Source organism: Octopus sinensis, linkage group LG9 (genome assembly GCF_006345805.1).
Source record: "Octopus sinensis linkage group LG9, ASM634580v1, whole genome shotgun sequence".
Classification (NCBI taxonomy): Eukaryota; Metazoa; Mollusca; class Cephalopoda; order Octopoda; family Octopodidae; genus Octopus; species Octopus sinensis.
In genome coordinates, this window is record NC_043005.1 from 8,585,312 (window position 1) to 8,606,387 (window position 21,076).

Sequence of the window (21,076 nt, forward strand, 5' to 3'; positions counted from 1 at the left end):
GCATTGGTTAAGCTGTACTGTTAATGAATTTCATTGTGAATACAGAATACGGTGGTGCACCCTGCAAATCCATCTTCCTACGTTATAGCATGCATCTGGTAAGGAGGAAAGTATACTGCACATTCAGCCATGTGGCGATACATAAGACGACGGTACAGTGTGACGGTTTGGATATGAATTCCCTACTGTACAGTCTGTTTTTGCCATACTGTAAATCCTGGCAATGTGAACTCTGAAACCGCGTGTGTGCCGTTGGCGATTTTTTTCCCTCTCCGTCTTCCCTTCTCTGGATCTTTCCTTTTCCTATGTTTCTGACGACGAGCTCCGCTCGAAACGTTAGAGTCTCTTTCTTCCCTTCCTTCCTGAGCGTCCAATAACACTATATTCGTTCCACGTCCTCGCTCTGTTGTGTTTTCTCTTTGTGTTTTCATGTTTGGATTAACTATATATATATATATATATATATATATGTGTATGTGTGTGTGTGTGTGTGTGTGTGTGTGTGTGTCTGTATAGTTTTCTCTAATTTAAGTATAATGCCGGAATGCATGTATTTAGGTGGATGTGATATTATTATAATATTAGCGACATCTGAATTCCAGGCGGTACTGAGTGCATTGAAGTCTCTTCAAAACTGGTGTTTTAGGAAAGTGTTACGGTGTTGTAGCATGCGAGTGTAACTTGGTGCCGCACGCACATGCACACGTACATACACACAATCTCACGCACAGGCACACACACATATGTGCATGTGCGTGAATATATGGGTCAACACACAAACACACACGCACACACATGCAGGTACACACACACGCACGTATGCGCACGCATTTTTATTATGTTTGTTATATTCATGCACATAAAATAATCTGTTTTATTTGATGTAAGTATAATTTAGAGTGCTGGAAGTTCTGTGTTGAGACAGCAAATAATCATTCCTGAATCACTTCTATCTGATTGCCATATGGTATAAAATGTTCTAATTAATTTGTTTTAAAGGTGTTAATGAAGCACTGCTCCATTTTCAAAAAAAAAAAAAAGTCATATATAAAGATAGTTTTTAAAGATATTTTATGTAAGGTTAAATATATAAGCATTTATTTATGTACCGAATACGGATATTGGGAACAGAGGTCCTTGTAGTGGTAGTCTGCCTTGTTGTGGGGTCGACTTTGCCTTTCATCCTTTCGGGGTCGATTGAATAAGTACCAGTTAATCACTGGGGCCGATGTAATCGACTTAGTCCCTTTGTCTGTCTTTGTTTGTCCCCTCTATGTTTAGCCCCCTGTGGGCAAAAAGAAATAAATTATAGTCTTAGGGGTGTTGCCTTTCGTAGTACTGTAAGGTGATAGTGGGGGTTTAATGTAAGAAGGTGGTGGAGTTGGGATGTTTTTGTCTTATTTACATAGCAGTAGGATGGTGAGTGGTGTATGTCCAAGAGTGATGGCAAGCTGAACATAGAGGAAAGGGACAGATGCTAGAATTAGATGGAAAGAAATATAGTGTGGCAGAAAAATGTTGAGTGAGTAAGTGACAGAGGGAGAGAGAGATATTTAGACAGGCTTAGGCAGAATACGATGAGATGAAGATCGTTAAATCTTAGGAGAAATTATGAAAAATGAGTGAATTGAGGGGGTACAATAGAAACAAATCAAATATAACCCAGTAAGTGACAAGGACCTGTATTCTTGGAGTGATGTGTTAGAATTGTTAGAAAGTTTGAAAAAATGTTTTGTCGCATTTTTTCCGTCACTTTACGTTCTGCACTCAAGTTCCTAATCTTTCATCCTTTTGGGTCAAAGAAGTTAAACTTCCGGTCAAGTACAGGAGCCGATGATTTCGACTAACCCCTGCTGACCTTGCGCCAATTGAAAACCATTATTATTGAAGTAGCTGTTGTTTGACATTTTGCAACAAATGCAACCCAATCGAGGAATGCAATCGTATCAGTTTTCATCGATTCCTGAGCCAAAGTTGACACAAAGTAATATGTATTGGGTCCAAACACAATACGGCATTCCTTTATCAGATGGTAGACAATTTGACTGGTAATTTTAGACGATCGAGTGGTGGGAAGAGACCATCTCATTGGGTTTTGTTGATGTTTATCGTGTTCGTTCTCGTAAACGTCATGGAAATTCTCTTAAAATGTGGATATCGCGAAAGCTTCAATCTTCTCTTGAAATAACTCTGCTTCACTGAATGCCTATGATACTCTCTAGACGTTCTTTAGACAAAACATAGAATGAAATATTTTCTACCACTTTTAAGATGATAGGGTCGTATTTAAAAGAGGTTCGGCTTCTATTTCTTATTTCTTTACTGTCCACAAGTGGCTCCACACAGAGGGGACAAACAAGGACAGACAAACGGATTAAGTCGATTATATGGACCCCAGTTCCTAACTGGTACTCATTTAATCGACCCCGAAAGGATGAAAGGTAAAGTCGACCTCGGCGGAATTTGAACTCAGAACGTAAAGACAGACGAAATACTGCTAAGCATTTCGCCCAGCGTGCTAGCGATTCTGCCACCTCGCTGCTCGGCTTCTATTTCTTGTAGAGTATGTAGAGATATCCGTGTCGCTGTCGTTGCTTACTCCTAGGTCAGCTATTGTTGACCAGAGATACAGGGGGAAATTTCAGCTGAATATATGGGTTAATACAGAGTGACTTTAGATAATGGAGCCTCTACTTGCTCGCTTGACCTGCCATATATACCTGTAAAATCTCTCTCAAACCACACCCTACTATGTTTTTCCAAATACGAAGGATTAATAGTATCAGAGAAAAGCCACAACAATTCTAATTTTTAAAAGGTGGGATATTCTAGGTTTGCTAATTCAAGAATGAGTTGCGATTAAACTATAACAATAGCAACTGGGGCGTACAGTACAACGAATCGCTGTATCATTCTCGAAAACAGCTTAAGTGTTTCGACGTCTGTAGGTTCACAATTTACATATGAAATGTTTTACTATATCACAGTGAAAACGTTTTGAAAAGAAAACGAAAAAGCAGTGGTGAATCATATCATTTACTTTTATTTGGCTTCACTGGAAAGAAAAATAGTCTTGATTATTCGTTTCTTCAAGAATTTAATGTAGCATCAGTAACGTTTTTTTTTATATATATTTGTTTTTATATATATTAAATAGAGAAATGATTATAAAACAAAATTATACATAAATACATATGAAATTCTTTGTAAATCGTAAATCCTACATTAGTATTTCTACAAATACATAAAGAATGACTGTCTGTTTCTCATAGTACATGTTTATCTCAGAAATACCAGTACAATTTGTAGTTAGTGTTGTTCTCGTTGTTTCCACATGCAACTCTCAGGCAAATCTTCATTAGTCATACCTATTGTCAAAAGTATGTCGACCATCGACAGACTGTTTGATGAAGCATATGAAGAATAATATTATCAAGTTCGAGTTAGATTTGGCTGCTATTTCGACATTTATAAGACCCGTCATTGACATGTTTTCTATTCAAAGACATAATTACACATTTCTACGGTGATGATTGCTGTAATCAGAAACATTCTCAATGAATGTGGGTTGTAGGGACGAACATGGTTGTGTGGATCAGAAATGCACTTTGTAACTACACGATGCCAGTTCGATTACACACGAAGGCAGTTTAAGCGTCTTTTCATATAACCAAGGAATGCAGTGTAAATAACGGACAGAGTCAAGACTATTGAAAAGGTTGCAAGACGCAACGAAAATTTTAGAAAATAAAAATAAGAAATAAGTGGAAATTTTACCGGTGAGGGTGTTAAATAATAAGACACAAAAAGAGAATGACTCTCCCCTGACGCAACAGAATATAACCGCCATTTTATCAATACTCTGTGAGTGAGATTTTAATTTAGTTTCAGGTAAATTGTGCAGAAGTTGCTTGTAAGTACACTCATATGTACACTTCTACCTACCCACACACCCCTGTATATATATATCTGTATATGTATGTGCATGTCTGTTTATGTATATGCACATAGATATATATGCGTGTATATGCGTGAGTCTCTATCTGTGTGTATATATATAATATATATATATATATATATATAATATATATATATATATATATATATATATATGTGTGTGTGTGGTGTGTGTGTGGTGTGTGTGTGTGTGGCTGTCTGTGTGCCTCTTTACCGAAAGAATGAAACAATTCTTGATTTAACAGAAGCCATATAAATGCATAAATACATGAAATAAAGTGTAAGTTTTACGCATTTCTCGGAGGTCAGATTATATATAAATATATATATAAGCGTAGGAGTGGTTGTAGAGTAAGTAGATTGCTTACCAACCACATGGTTCCGGGTTCAGTCCCACTGCGTGGCACTTTGGGCAAGTGTCTTCTACTATAGCCTCGGGCCGACCAGAGCCTTGTGAGTGGATTTGGTAGACGGAAACTGAAAGAATCTCGTTGTATATATGTATATAAGCATATATATATATATTATATATATATATATGTGTGTGTGTGTGTGTGTGTGTGTGGTGTGTGTGTGTGTGTGGCTGTCTGTGTGCCTCTTTACCGAAAGAATGAAACAATTCTTGATTTAACAGAAGCCATATAAATGCATAAATACATGAAATAAAGTGTAAGTTTTACGCATTTCTCGGAGGTCAGATTATATATAAATATATATATAAGCGTAGGAGTGGTTGTAGAGTAAGTAGCTTGCTTACCAACCACATGGTTCCGGGTTCAGTCCCACTGCGTGGCACTTTGGGCAAGTGTCTTCTACTATAGCCTCGGGCCGACCAGAGCCTTGTGAGTGGATTTGGTAGACGGAAACTGAAAGAATCTCGTTGTATATATGTATATAAGCATATATATATATATATGTGTGTGTGTGGTGTGTGTGTGTGTGTGTGTGTGGTGTGTGTGTGGTGTGTGTGTGTGTTTCTGTGTCTGTGTCTGTCCCACCAACATCGCTTGACAACTGATTCTGGTGTGTTTATGTCCCCGTAACTTAGCGGTTCGGCAAAAGATAGCGATAGAATAAGTACTAGGCTTACAAAGAATACGTCCTGTGGTTGATTTGGTCGACTAAAGGCGGTACTCCAGCATGACCATAGTCAAATGACTGAAACAAGTAAAAGAATAAAAGAGTATATGTAGTATAATGTTTAATAATATTGTGATCCAGACCCTTGCAACTAAAACCTAACATATGCAGCTTGTTGAAAAGGAGTCCAAGATCCCTTCTGGGTATCTCGCTGATGTTAGTGTACACAGATCACATGGTGTTATCAATTTGGTAGCGACATCAATTCCTGTTCGGAATTCCTAAGAGTACATTCCAGTACAGGATGATGGAAGCGGCAGTCTATCTAAGGAGTGTCGGTCTGTTTACAAGGGACAAAATTTCACTGATGAGTGTGTGCGTTTGTTGGGATATATATATATATATATATATATATATATATATAATTATCATTTAAGGGAATAAAATCCAAACTTACAAGGAAAAAGAATTTCAATTTAGAAATACTAAATCAAATTACACACAATATAATATATATATAAGATATTAGAAAAAAAACACCTTTTCTCAATTCAAAATGAATAATTAAATTACACTATCTAGAAAATTACATATAATAGAAAAGTTAAAATTAAAATAACAATAATATTTAAAGATTAAGTAAATTACAAAATTAATAAAAATGCAAATAATAGGTAGAAAATCGACACATGTTTCGCTAAGTTCAGTAAAAATTTAGATTTAGATGAAAGTGGTACTTAAGTTGAAGGCATCAGAATTTAGTATGGTATTGTCCATACAATTTGAAATAAGGTGATTATAATAAAAATAGAAAACAGGGATATCCAGAGGTAATGTAGCACGATCGTTTCATGCGACTCCATTTAATTGAACAATGTAAAAGTTGATGTAATGTCTGCATTGTTCAATTAAATGGAGTCATATGAAACGATCGTACTGCTTTACCTCTGGATATCCTTGTTGCTTATTTTGATTATATATATATATATATGTGCATATGTGAGTGTGTGTGTACCTGTCATCTGCGGATGTGAATCATTTATGTTTTTCTGGTATTCGTAAATGAATGTGTGCATATGTATAATCTTGTGTGTGTATGTAGATATATGTCGGTATGTATGTGCATGCATATATTATTATCCTCGGTGTTAGTGTGTGCATATATGAGTCTGGTGTGTGCATTTGCTGATATATTGCTCTTCTGTGTTTGCGATCAATTAGCTTCATCACCAACTTGGAGGGCGTAACCAGGTTTCTCGTTGAGTCAAATTTAGGTGGTGCCAAAGAAGATATATGATGCTGAGTGACCTCTATGTATATATTTACTCTTAGCTCTTAGATCCTCCAATCACAGTTCGCACAAATATACAACGACACCTCTCCATACATCCCGATTACTTGCCTTCCTTCTAACTCCATTTAGGTCAATTCCCATAGTTATAACGTTCCGCAACGTACTGTCCAGATTATCCTTGATCTTTCAGTATTTTCCCTCCTTCCAGCGTCCACTCCATCACGGTAGTTGCTTATGAGTCTCCTGCGACGATCGAAGCAAATGTCCAGTAACCGTATCCGCTGCTTAATCATACATCCCTCTTGAGATGACATACACTCGCTTCTTTTCTCTTAGGGATATCTTGGTTTATTCTCATTGTTTTTGTAGCAGGTGAATACTTTTACAGGGAGGAGTTGCTAACGGGAGGGAGTTTCCGCGGCTAGGGATCCTACTCCATTCTCCTTTCGACGTGGGGGGACCTCACTTGTGACAAAATGATGGTATTGGTGATTAAAAACTCGGGCAGGTTTTTCTTTAGCACCACTTATAGAATTTACAAAATTATGCCCACTACTGTTGAGGAGGTTAGCAAGACTTTTACGTTCAATCTGGAAGAATCGGGAACCTTGGATCTGGGCACTTGCTGAGTGTTGTTTTACCGAGAATAACAAACAAACCTTGATCAGTTTTCTAGAAAGATATTTTGGGCCATCATATACAAAACATTAAGATCATATCTCCTGGTCAACGAGTGAATCGATACAAGTGTCCAAAAAGAGAAGGTCTCAGGCTGCTCTGGATGCCTTGAACACACATCAATGAACAGCCACGATAAGTACTGTGTTGACGCGTATTACCTTTCCGCTTTTTGACTTTCCGAGGATGCCAGCTGTTAACTTATTTTGCCTTTGCAATCCCAGCCTCTCTCTCTCTCTCTCTCTCTCTCTCTCTCTCTCTCTCCTTCATCCGAAGTGATTCTGGCTTGTGAAGCTGGTGCAGGTTTCTTTGTAAATCCCAGCTAAGTTGGTTTAAAGCCACTTTTCTTTCATTCACAATTTCATTTTTCCCTTTTTTTCCTTTCGTCTTAGCACTTTTTTGACTCCTGCTATGCCGAAGACGCTGACATATAGTTAGATAACTGGCTGAGGGCAGTTGATAAAAGCAAAGAGCTTGGAATTTTCAAGGTCTGGTGCTTCCAGTGTGGTATCATACCCAGAAAATATATCTCATGCAGATTCTATAATTAGCATTTCACTAACATATAAATATAACTATGAGAAAAAATAAACGTTATTGAAAGTATATAAAAGAAAATACGAATGTTAAGAAGAAAATTCGGGGCCACTACACATACACACATACACATACACACCAACATGTATGTATATATGCATCCTTACATATATATCTACATACATATACGCACAACTATATATTCACATACACATACACACTTACACATATATGCATATATATATATAATTTATTATTAGTCACTGACAGAAATGCTTATTTCTGTTTAAGCAGTCATTGAGCTGAGGGATATTATTGAAAGAACTTCTCAACCAACGTCATACTTGTCTGCGAGAAGTATCTCCACTCCAAACTAAGATAACCGAAACCAGCTCACTGACGTGACTTCCAATCGATGCCTTTATCTCTTAGACGAAAAATGCTCATTAGAAGAATATTGAAAAAGTCATATTTATTTATGTTTTTCAATATTTATTAGGCAAGAAAAGGCTGTTTTATGTCAATTATATTTAATGTTTTGCAGGGGTAAAGACGGCGGAATTTATACAGGACACACAATCAATAAACAAAGAGAGAATAATGGAAATGCATAAATAAAAAATAATAAAGTTAGAATATAACCGTACAAGAGGAATGAAATATTGTAATTTTGAGAGGAGCATGGATTTTGGAAAAATTCTTTTGGCAAATTTAAGATCCAAATGGAGAAAATGTTAGCAATATCGAAATAATGATTTATGTGATATCATATAAAGCATAAATAAAAAATCACAAGAGGAAAAAGAGAAGCAGAAATGGAAGAAAAACTTTAAAAAAAGAATATTTGAAGAGCAGCAGCTAGAAGTGGTGGAGGCAGAAGTAGAAAAAAAAATTACCAGAAGCAGAATTCACAAGAACAAACTGCAAGAATAAAAATTACAAGTAGACAAATATCAAGAACCAAACGAAAAAAAAAATGGTCTTCTGCATTTCTAGTTCTCATGAATGGAATTATCAAACCAGAAAACAAAACTATATGTATGTTCATTCATCCACACACACACACACAAACACACACACATACATATATATATTATATATATATATATATTATATATAATATATATATATAATATATATATATATATATATATATATACATATATACATATATATAATATATATATACATATTATGCATATATACACCACATGCACACAAACCCAATTATATATGTATATGTGTGTGTGTGTGTGCATATATATATATATATTTATGCATATAAATACATTTATATACGCATGCACACAAACAAGGTAATATATGTGTATATATGTATGTATGTGCGTGAAGATATGTATAAATGTGTGTATATATAAATATATTTATACACGCGCGCACACAGTGAGCTATATATATATATATATATATATATATATGTGTGTGTGTGTGTGTGTGTGTGTTCTCTCTCTCTCTCTCTGTATGCATATATGTATGTATATATGTTATCTATCTATCTATATATGTGAGTGTGTGTATGTGTGTACAAATATATATATATATATATATACAGTAACAATAAAGGGTGAAATTAATTAATTTGGAATAATTATCAATTACACCAAGTAGATTTCGGCATGTAAAAGCCCCATTCGAGGAAAATTTAAGTAATACTAAGTAATTAAGGGTTTAGCAACGAATTGCCTCACCAACACACCGAATTTAGAAATAGCAGTCAAAGAGATATAGCTATTCCTTCTACTAAAAGGGGGATCTCAGTAAAAACACAGCACTTGAAAGGCAAACACAGACAGGTATATACATATATTTGTGTGTGTGTGTGTTTCTCTGTGTGTGTTTCTGTGTGTGAGTTTGTGTGTGTCTGTCTGTGTGTCTGTCTGTGTGTGTGTAAATATATAAAAGAATATAATCTCAATGGCAGAGAATTTTCTTCCTAGCTTTATTATTTTCTTCTATACTTACGATATTTATCTTTCTTATAACATATTCTTTTTCTTACACTCACATACACACACAGAGTTACATAGTGTTATTGGATTAGTTTTGGTGATTCGCTTTTGAAATTGTTTGTTTTTCATTCCTTTTAGTTTCCTTCAGTCTTTGTGAATGTCTCTAAATATAGTAACATTCGTTCTTTTTCATTCTAAGTGCATTGTGTTATCTGACAGAAGGACGTAACACGTTTTGTTTTTTTATTTTTAATTTCTTCTCGTCTAATTTCTATGCGTTCATTTTTGCTTCTCTTTTCTAAAGTAGAAATGATTTCGTCTTCTTCTATTTATACGTTGTTTGCTTTATTTTATTACCTTGTCTACCAAAATGATATGATAGCATTGAACTTATCAACTTTAACTTCGATAGAAATGAGTTTATCCCTGACGATAGGTGAAAGAGTTACATGAGTAAATTGTTGCCCTTCATAAACGCAACGATTTAGCCATTAGTGTATCTGATGCTTGGGGAGTGTATTATAGATATAGCAATATGTAGTTTCTCAGTCAAGGAATACTAAATATGGTCGCTGGATCTCATTAGGAATGAAAGATGCTGTTGGAAAAGAGAAAAGAAGAAAATATTTCACGCATTTAGACATCACGTGGGTACTATCACTAAAATTTACACCAAGTCCCAGTATGTGTGTACGTACGTATGTATGTATTACGTATGTATATATGTGTGTATATATGTGTGTATATTTATGTGTATGTATATACATAACTACCCACACAACACGACATATATATACATATATACATATATATATATATATATATATATATATATATATCGCAGTCAAATGACTGAAACAAGTACAAAAAAATACATATATATATATACATATGCACACATATGGTCGACGTCTTTAAAGATGTGAGATAGTAGTAATATTAATATTTCGGTAAAGGTAACATTTGTACCATAATTTTAACTTCTATGCAGCGCTATGTATACAGCTTATACGTAAACATGCATTACACACACAGACATACACACGCTCACACACAGACATACACACATATATGGATAGGTAGATAAATAGATGGAGACTGTAACTAATAGGGTGTGTTAAGAATTTTCAACACATAATAAGCAGTAGGAATGTTTATCAATCAATATCTATAAAGCTGAAATGCGAAAAATTGTTTGTCTCATTTTGGGAAGGGAACGGTTTAAAGGACGGTATTTGGGGTAGGATTGGCGCCAAAATTTACAGGGACGTAAAAAGAGGCGAGTAAGCGAGTGGACTAGGTTAGAAGCCTATCTCAATAGCTGTGGTTACTACTCTCTTTTTCTCTTTTACTCTTTTACTTGTTTCAGTCATATGACCGCGGCCATGCTGGAGCTCCGCCTTTAGTCGAGCAATTCGACCCTGGGACTTATTCATTGTAAGCCCAGTACTTATTCTATCGGTCTCTTTTGCCGAACCGCTAAGTGACGGGGACGTAAACACACCAGCATCGGTTGTCAAGCAATGCTAGGGGGACAAACACAGACACACAAATATACACATACACATTATATATATATATATACATATATACGACAGGCTTCTTTCAGTTTCCGTCTACCAAATCCACTCACAAGGCATTGGTCAGCCCGGGGCTATAGCAGAAGACACATGCCCAAGATGCCACGCAGTGGGACTGAACCCGGAACCATGTGGTTGGTTAGCAAGCTACTTACCACACAGCCACTCCTGCGCCCAGGGCAACAAATTCCAGACTTTGCCAAGTATTTATCGTTTCTCACTTTCTGATATCACCATGTCTTCCTCGATCTCTCACTTTCCTTCCTTCCGTCCACTTTTCATCATCATCAGTATTTATAACGCTGAAATGCGAAGTTGGTTGATTTCTTGGTTGTTTGTCTCATTTTGGGATGGGAACCGTTTAAGGGGTGGTAGATGGGGTCGGATTGGCGCCAAAATTTACACTGGGGGCAAAATGGGGTGGGCAATGGTGTGAGGAGGGCTGCAAGTCGCTCGGGGCTACCGTTTGGTTGCCATGGTTAGGAATGTCGGAAAAATTGAGATTTATGGGATGGTCAGGTTGCAATGTCTGAAAAATGGAGGCTTTTCCGGTTGCTGCAGGGGCTGGAGGTGGTTATCTTTAATTGTGGGTGTAAAAATTGGGGGATTTTGGAAAGGGGGGGTAACATTTTTCAACTTTTAAAAAGAGTACATTTTTGCCCTATTTTTAGATTTAATTTTTTCTGTTTTGCATTATTTGGTTGACATGGGTAAAAATGGCATTGTGTTAAATGCTAAAATTTTGGCTTTTATTTCCATCATGAACCGCCAAATATACCTGAAAAAGTAAAAAATTTCACAAAATTTTAAGTAATTTTGAATTATTTCTGTGACTTTACGTGCACGCGTAATAGAAAGCGAGGGAGAGGCCGAGAGAAAGGAAGAGTAAGAGAGTGGGAAAGTGTGAAAGAAATGAGAGAGAAACAAAGAGGGAGAATGTGGCGATAAAAAACAGAAGTGAAGCCACAGAAATTAACAACCACACCCTCACCCGCGCGTAGAGCGGTTTACCTTAAGCTAGTCTATTAAATAAAACAGCCTTCGATATATATATATATACACATATATATATCATGTGAATGTAACGGACATAATAAACATATGCACAGAGCTTTTTTATTATTGCCTCATGATCCAAGATATCCAGTCGGACCTGACTCGTACCTGTATTTTTGATTCGGCACTATATTTGGTCCACCTTTTCCCAAACTTACTCAGTCGTAGGTATTACAAATGCGTTTTGAATGCCTTGTTTACCATATTTTATTAGTTGTCTTACTGGTGTGTATCTTTTACGTGTTTTGGTTACCAATGCATTCTCTAAGGCAGCATTTTATTGACGTTTTGCACTCTTCCATTGCATATGTCAATGCCTGCTCCGAGATATTTTTCCTCGTGTCACATGAGTATTAGATATACATACATTCCATACATACATACATACATACATACATACATACATACATACATACATACATACGTACATATATATATATACACACACACACACATATATATATATATATATATATATAGTGTATATGCATACATACATGTGTTTCTGTGTAACCTTTATCAATATAGGGATATACATGCACACACACACATACACAGACACATACACACATGAACATATATGTGAACACACACACAAACACACACACAAAGACACACTCAGACTCACACATATATAAGAAACGCTTCGAGTCAGTTTCTTTAGAGATCTGCTTTCTTTCATTTTAATGTTGTTGTTTTTTAACCAAAATTTTCTTCCGCAAAATAGAATTAATAAAAAGAAACCCTCCTTGTCTGATAAATATTAAAAATAGAAAAGAACAAATCAGTGATAAGAACGCGAATGGTATTTTCTTATATTCGCCTAATGAGAATTTCTGTCGAAGAGGTAAAGAATATCGATTAGAGATTAGGTTAGTGAGCTGAATTTTGGTCATCTTCATATGAAGTAGAGGTACTTCTCAAACACAAGTATGACATTAGGTTATGGTTAAAATAGCATCCTCTACGTTGATGACTGCTTAAAAAGAATTAAACATTACTTTCACTGGCTAACAATGGAAAAACAAGAAAATAAGGATTTCAGACATAGTGAAAGAGAGGAAGAGAGAGATACACAAAACACGCACATGGAGATAGACGATATATATATATATATATATATATATATATATATATATATATATATATATATATATATATATATATATATATATATATATATATAGGTGTTAGCCATATTCAAATGGCAAATATGCGTCACTATATATATTGTATATAGTAGAAATATGTTACAAAAAGAAACTATAAAATACACGTGGGAATGTAAGGGTAAAATATGAAAAATCAACGAAAATGCACATTGTAAATAAAAAAAACGGCTTTTTATGACAGGTAACGACAGATATATACATTTAGATGGACTGAGATAGTAATAAAAGTCATAAAAGTCATTATATGACTTTATAAAGTGATTATAAAGTCAGAAAACAAAACATACCATGGTTTCTGCAAAGCTATGAATAAATAGTTTTGCGTAAGCCATGGTTCGCTTTGTTCTCTTACTTTATTATCGTCTTATAATCATCTCATAATAATGACTTTATGACTCTTATTACTACCTCAGTCAATCTAAATGTATATATTTGTCGTTACCTGTCATAAATATAGTCTTTTTTTATTTGCAAGTGCATTTTCGTTGATTTTCATATTTTACCCTTACATTTCCACGTGTATTTTATATTTTCTGTTTGTACATATTTCTACTATATATATATATTATATATATATATATATATATATATATATATATATATATTATATATATATATATAATATATGTACATATATATATATATGTATGTATATGTGTATATGTATATATATGTAAATACATGTACACCTTTTGCTCAGCTTGTAAGTATGTATACAGATTTCTGCTCACCCCACGATTTTGGATGATCATAACATTCAGAAAAATGGATATTTTTTGATGAAACTTTCTACGAATACGTTATATCATGTAGATTCCGAACATAGAAAATTTGGAGGGGAAAATTTTTTGAGGGGATTGGATGGGGAATTTCAGAGAATTCACTGGAGTCACTTCAATTCGTCTTAACTTTCAAGAGAATAGATATTTTTTAATGAAATTCTCTACAAATATACCTCGGACTATTTAGATTCCGATGACGGAGGAATTGTGGAGAAAAACAATTGGGAGATATTTTTGAGAACCGTTCCACACTCGCAGGTGTTTCTGAACAAGTCCATATTTGTAGTGAATTTCACCAAAAAAATATATTTTCTTGAAAGTTAAGACGAATTGAAGTGGATTCTGGTGCATTTTCCGAAATTCCCTTCCCCCAATTTAAGCCGCATCCTAATATGCCTTATGTTTTATGCACTTGAGAAATAAATCCTGGAGAACAATGGGCTTTCATAGTCTTCATATTCTTAACTACTGCCAAGAAGAATGGTTAGATCCTCATTTATGTTCACATTAGGATAGCTCTCTCATATTTGTTAGCCTTCCATATTTGCAAGCCGTTCATTTTCACTTTTAAATAGCGCGATGGGGTGGCGAGAGGTGTATGAATCAATTTTGGAGTGTCCTCAGAGAAAATTTGCAATTAATTATTTTCTTTTTTCCATATTCTTAATCTCCATATTTTTCCACGTAGATTGAAAAACTTGAGGTGGGGAGCGGGGAAAAAGAAAATTTTGAAAACATGGTATTTAGCATATTTAGAATTTCCGTCTTCGAAAACATAAGAATCCGCTAAAAAAATTTCAAAAAGAAAAAAAGGTCGATATTTTCGTGCCGGTGTACTTGTAAACATTAACCGTTCATTTCAATAGTAATTTCATTAATACCAATAAAAGAAGAAGCATTATTTTAGTAGAGCTAATTAATTCTTGCTTTCATTTACAAGTTCGTAGTTTTGTTTCAATATTATAAATTATTATCGCCTATTTATAGAAATATTTAATTAATTATATTCTATGCTGTATCATTTATTCATTCTTGTGATGTTTGCCTTATAAGGTTGTCATGAATACCATACACTGTACATACTGATAAAACATGTAGTTTGTGTTTTTGTATGTATATATACGCGTGCGTATGAGCGTGAGTTTGTGCGTTTGTGTAAGTTTACGTGTGGCTGAAGCTGCGTCGCTTGGTCGTTAGGGTCTTGGATTCACGATCATAGACACATGATTTCGATTCACACAGCGCTTCTATGTGCTTGGAAATTGGGATGCCCTCTAGTCCAGAGGTTCCTTACAGTGGTTCCGAACCTTTTATTTAAATGAGTCTTCCCAGACCCATTTTAATTATATGCTTATCCTTATATATATATATATATATATATATATATATATATATATATATATATATATATATATATATATATATATGATATATATATATATATATATATATATGTATATGTATATACATACATACGTTTTTTCTATCACTTATAAATTTATAATAATTTTCTCCATATATTCGTTTTTGTTCCTACATTTTTCTGATTGTCTCCCGTACTCCGGTCTAGTTTTTGAGTAAGGTAACACTCTTGAATACTCCGGCCGGTCTTTTCTGTGATCGATGTTTTTTCCTTCTTAAGTTCTCTTTGGTTTTCTTCTCTGATTGTATGTACATTTTTACTTAAATATTGTAACTTTTTTCAAACATATCACTTTTAGCCTCGTGTAATATATATTTCTTTGTTCTTCAATATTAACATGTATATGTATAACTCTCTATGTTTTGTTTTCTGCTAGTGCACCTGTTACGTTATATTCTACTATACACACATGGCCCTGTTTACATTATACTTCGTCTCGACCTGTTACCATTTTTTAAAACATATCCGTTAGATTTATATTCTTATTTTTATGTTATAGTTTACTGCACATATAGACGTTCATACACATTGATACGTCTGTCTTTTTTCTCTTTCGTCTCTCTCACTATTATTATTACTGTTAGTTTTTTCCTTTAACAATTGCTTGTAAATATCCGACTTTCCCTATAACCCCATTTGTATTCTCCCTTATTGTATCTTATTTTACTTTACTTTATTTTATTGATCCTTTTTTAATGTCCTTCCAAGAATTCTTCACACTGATGAGAATGATAATGCATTACACTTAATTATAATTAGTATGATTATAATTTTTCTTACATATTTGTATTGTCCTTTGAAACGCGCGTATGTATTGAATCCTATTTTGTACTAAATCTAATTTTGATTCAACATCTTTTTTCCTCCATTTTTCTATAATTGTTTATGGTATATTTATACCTATAACAATATTTTTCAACTATATATATGCATATATATGTAATTTTGAATTTAGTTCAGAGACCGCCAGTACTTTCTTTGCGGACCACTAGGGGTTTGCGTATCCCAGGTTGGGAGCGAGCGGATTAGCCTAATGTATGTATTGGTAGGTTTTGGACACAAGATACATAATACATACATACATTTACAGGGTTATTCGAAGAGAATGAACCGATTTCATTATGCAATATTTTAATAAGGAAAAGCAATAGAAAACTCCAGCTAAGTCACAAGTATTTACTCACCATCAGTTTTTATTTCCTGTCTTACAAGTGTATGATTTGTACATGTATATTCAAATGTAAGTATCTAAATGTATATAGAAGTATCCATCCATAGCGACAAACATACTCACCCTCACACTCACACACACATACACACACACCTACACACACTAACAAACACATCTATACATATATATGGATGATTCTCCGTCGACTTAAGCTATTGGGGTAGAGTTGTTCCACCACCCAACTACCTAAGCGTAGTTCTCAGTAGAAACAGCATGATACAATGAGCCACAAGGCTGTGGGTTTCAAGGATACGTAGAACACATTTGACCGGCTTCTTTAGTTTCAATGAGCTCAATTTCATTTATATGGCATGCACTTTTTTAGAATATATATATTCTATTATTCTGTTACTTGTTTTAGTTGTCTGACTGCAGCCATGATGCAGGAGCATCGCTTCTTCACACACACACACACACACACACACACACACACACACACACACACACACACAAACATATTTATATATATACATGTACATACATATATACATATATGTTTGATCTAGGTGTGACTGCTGAAGAGGACTTCGCCTGGCAAATTATTTTATTTTATTTGCTAAAATATGTTTGAAACAATGTCCAGGAGATAGATGGTAAATATTTTTACTTTTCATTCCCTAATAGTTTCATCCCTAATATTGGTCTGGATTTTAGCTGTTGCTACTAGCGTGCAAGGAATCCTATGACGGATACCTCAAATGTGTTTAAATGTACACTGTATATATTATATATATATATATATATATATATATATATATATATATATATAGTCTGTGTATATAATAGTGTGTGTATGTGTGTGTGTGCGTGTTTGTCCATATATATATGTAGTGTGTGTGTGTGTTTATATATATATATATATATATATAAACACACACACTACATATATATATGACAAACACACACACACACACATACACTTGTTCTTTATACACATATATATATATGTATAAAGAACAAGTTAAAAATAATGGTCATCACGTACGTTTCCTATATTGCGAAAATTTGGCTTACAGCTGTTTCTGGTGGTTATTGTAGGTAAATTGCTGATAGGTTTAGTCAATTGGCCAATTGATCAATTAAGAAAAATTGAACAACCTAAGAAAATTAACGCTACATTCCTCAGAGCCATTTCTGATCATAACAAGCAGAACACTGAAGGAATGGCCAATGGATGTGGGAGGGAGGAGCGGAAGATAGACACATGCAAGTAGACTAGAGAACAGAGGAAGACAGGTTAGAAAGGAGTGGCGTAGAGTCAATAAAAGCAGGCACATTGTATTGCCAAAATTTTGGAAGAGATGAAAGTCATAAAATATTAGTGTTTGTAGTCACGTCAACACGCATTATCGTATAGCATCATACATAGATTGTATATATATATATATATATATATATATATATATACCTCCCACTAGCATTTTCCTTTTTGAGCTTCACCAATCCGCTCCCCTCTGCTACGAATTGTATATAAAACACATACGCACATACATACGCATAAAAATATATATATATATATATATATATATATATATATATATATACATATACATATGTATGCGAGCGTGAGTGAGGATACGTGTGAAAATATACTACATGATGTATATATCTGAAAGAGTGCAATATAAAGATTGCAAATATTAGATATGCGCCATTTATATATATTTTGTTGATCGATCACATTTCACAAGTGTGTAACTACATTTGACAAGTCCTTCTTGTATTATAGTTCTAAAGCCTTTCTTCATTTGCATATGCACAAAATTATACAAATGCATAGATATGCGTGTGAGTCTTTGTATGTATGTAGATACATACATATATATATATATAATATATATATATATATATATATATATATATATATATATATATATATAAACATACGTATATATATATATATATAATACATACACACACACACACACACACACATATATATATATATAGATATATATATATAGAATGGTTGTATACTGTCAATCTAACAAGAACGTGACAGTAGGGGGTACACACCGCTGTATAGCCCTAGGAAGCATCGAACGCCTCCTGATAGCTTTGACACATTGTTTCCCTGTGTCCTTATATACATTTACGAAGGGGAGACAAACACCTCCGGCTGCCGGAACTGCATCTAGGGACACCGTGTTTCAGGATCGTTGTCCTTCATCGGCAGCCGGGGGTATTTGTCTCCCCTTCGTAAATGTATATAAGGACACAGGGAAACAATGTGTCAAAGCTATCAGGAGGCGTTCGATGCTTCCTAGGGCTATACAGCGGTGGTGTACCCCCTACTGTCACGTTCTTGTTAGATTGACAGTATACAACCATTCTATCGCCCCACCACCGTACATGTCTCTACGAGAGATTAGAAATTCAATATTTTTATATATATATATATATATATATATATATATATATATACGTATATAAATACTTATGTGTGCATATGTATTTATATATCTATATATGTATGTATGTATGTATGTATGCCTGAAAATTTCTTTATCATTTACTCTGATGAATGCAAACGCACGTGTGTATGTGTATGTATGTAAGTGCATATATATATATATATATATATATATATATATATATATATATATATATATATGTATATATATAGTATATATATATATATATATATATATATATATATAATATATATATATATATATATATACATATATATACATATATACGTAGTAGTGTGCATATGTATATATAATATATATCAAATGAAATAAAAACAGTATATGTATACATATGCACACATATACACGCACTTGTACACAGACACATACACACGCAGACACACTCACAAAGACGCACATATTTATCTCAATATAATAAATGATTGCATATGCCAGTGTGTTCCTATTTTGATATAAATGTGTTACTAATTTTTTACGTGTACATGTAGCAATGTTTGTCTGTTTTAGTATGTGTATATTTTATATTAGTGTTCACATTTTGCTGCGTATGTATTTGGTCCCTATGTTTATCATCAAGCAGCATTGGCCTTGTTTTGTTGGAAGAAATTATAATAACATAAACTTTGCTGATATCAGAAAATGGCCGATAACAGCAGGTTAAAACGCATAGCAAGAACATGGCGAAAATAATTTTTTTCTATCTTCAATGGGAATTGATTCCTTCCAAGCCTTTAAGCTGGCACCGCTTTTGGTGTTTTTGGATTTTTCTATCTGCGCTTCTTCAGGCGATTAATGTTTGTTGTTGGTAGCGAGTTTTGATCATTTTATGCTCCCTAATACGTCAAAGAGAAAAACATGCACAGGAAAAACATAATCCGGAAACATAAAAAATACGATAAAATAGGCGGAAAAATGTTAAAGAAAAATATCTTAAACGATATTTCTCCTATATTTTTTTTATTGTAAATCTTCCTGATTTCCTTCGTTAGTATATATGCAAATGCAATGTTTAAGGCAAACAGCTTAATATAAGCTTGTTGCATTTATCGGTTGCAACTCTCATAGCTCTGCTTAAATATTCAACATAGATTGTACGTTGATGTCGATACACAGTTTAAAATACTTATAAGATTCTGCTTATAAAAACGGAATATTTCAGAAGGAAACAAAACAATAATTTTATTCCCCTATACACCCGTGCATAACCATACCCTGTGTACTCGACATCTTCCCTATCTCTCTCTCCCTGTCTCTCCTCTTCTCTCCCTCTCTTTATTCACTGTTTATCTTAGTCACAGAAAAGGGATATATATATATATATTGATCGATAGATAGATATATATGTATATACATGTGTCTATGTATATATATATATGTATAGATATATATGTATATGTATATATATATATATATATCCTACATATATGAATATACACACATATATATATATGTATCTATACATGCGTGTTTATATATATACACACACACATACGTATAGATGTGTGTGTATATATATACACACACACATATATATACATGTGTGTTTATGTATAAATGTGTGTGTATCTAAGCACACACACATACACACACACACACACACACATATATATATATATATAATAAATTAAAGAAAAACCGCTGTTCTATATATATATATGTGTGTGTGTATGTCTGTGTGTATGCATATATGTGTGTGCCTTTGTGTATATGAATGTGTGGGGGTAAGGTGATAGTTGACGATATATATGATAAACGGTTACACCAAATCGTAATTTACACAGATTTGCACAAAGATCTTTACTATATAACCTTATAAGCACCACATGCATATCTCGTCATAGCCCTTATGCGCATAGTTATTTGTACGGGCAACTATATAAA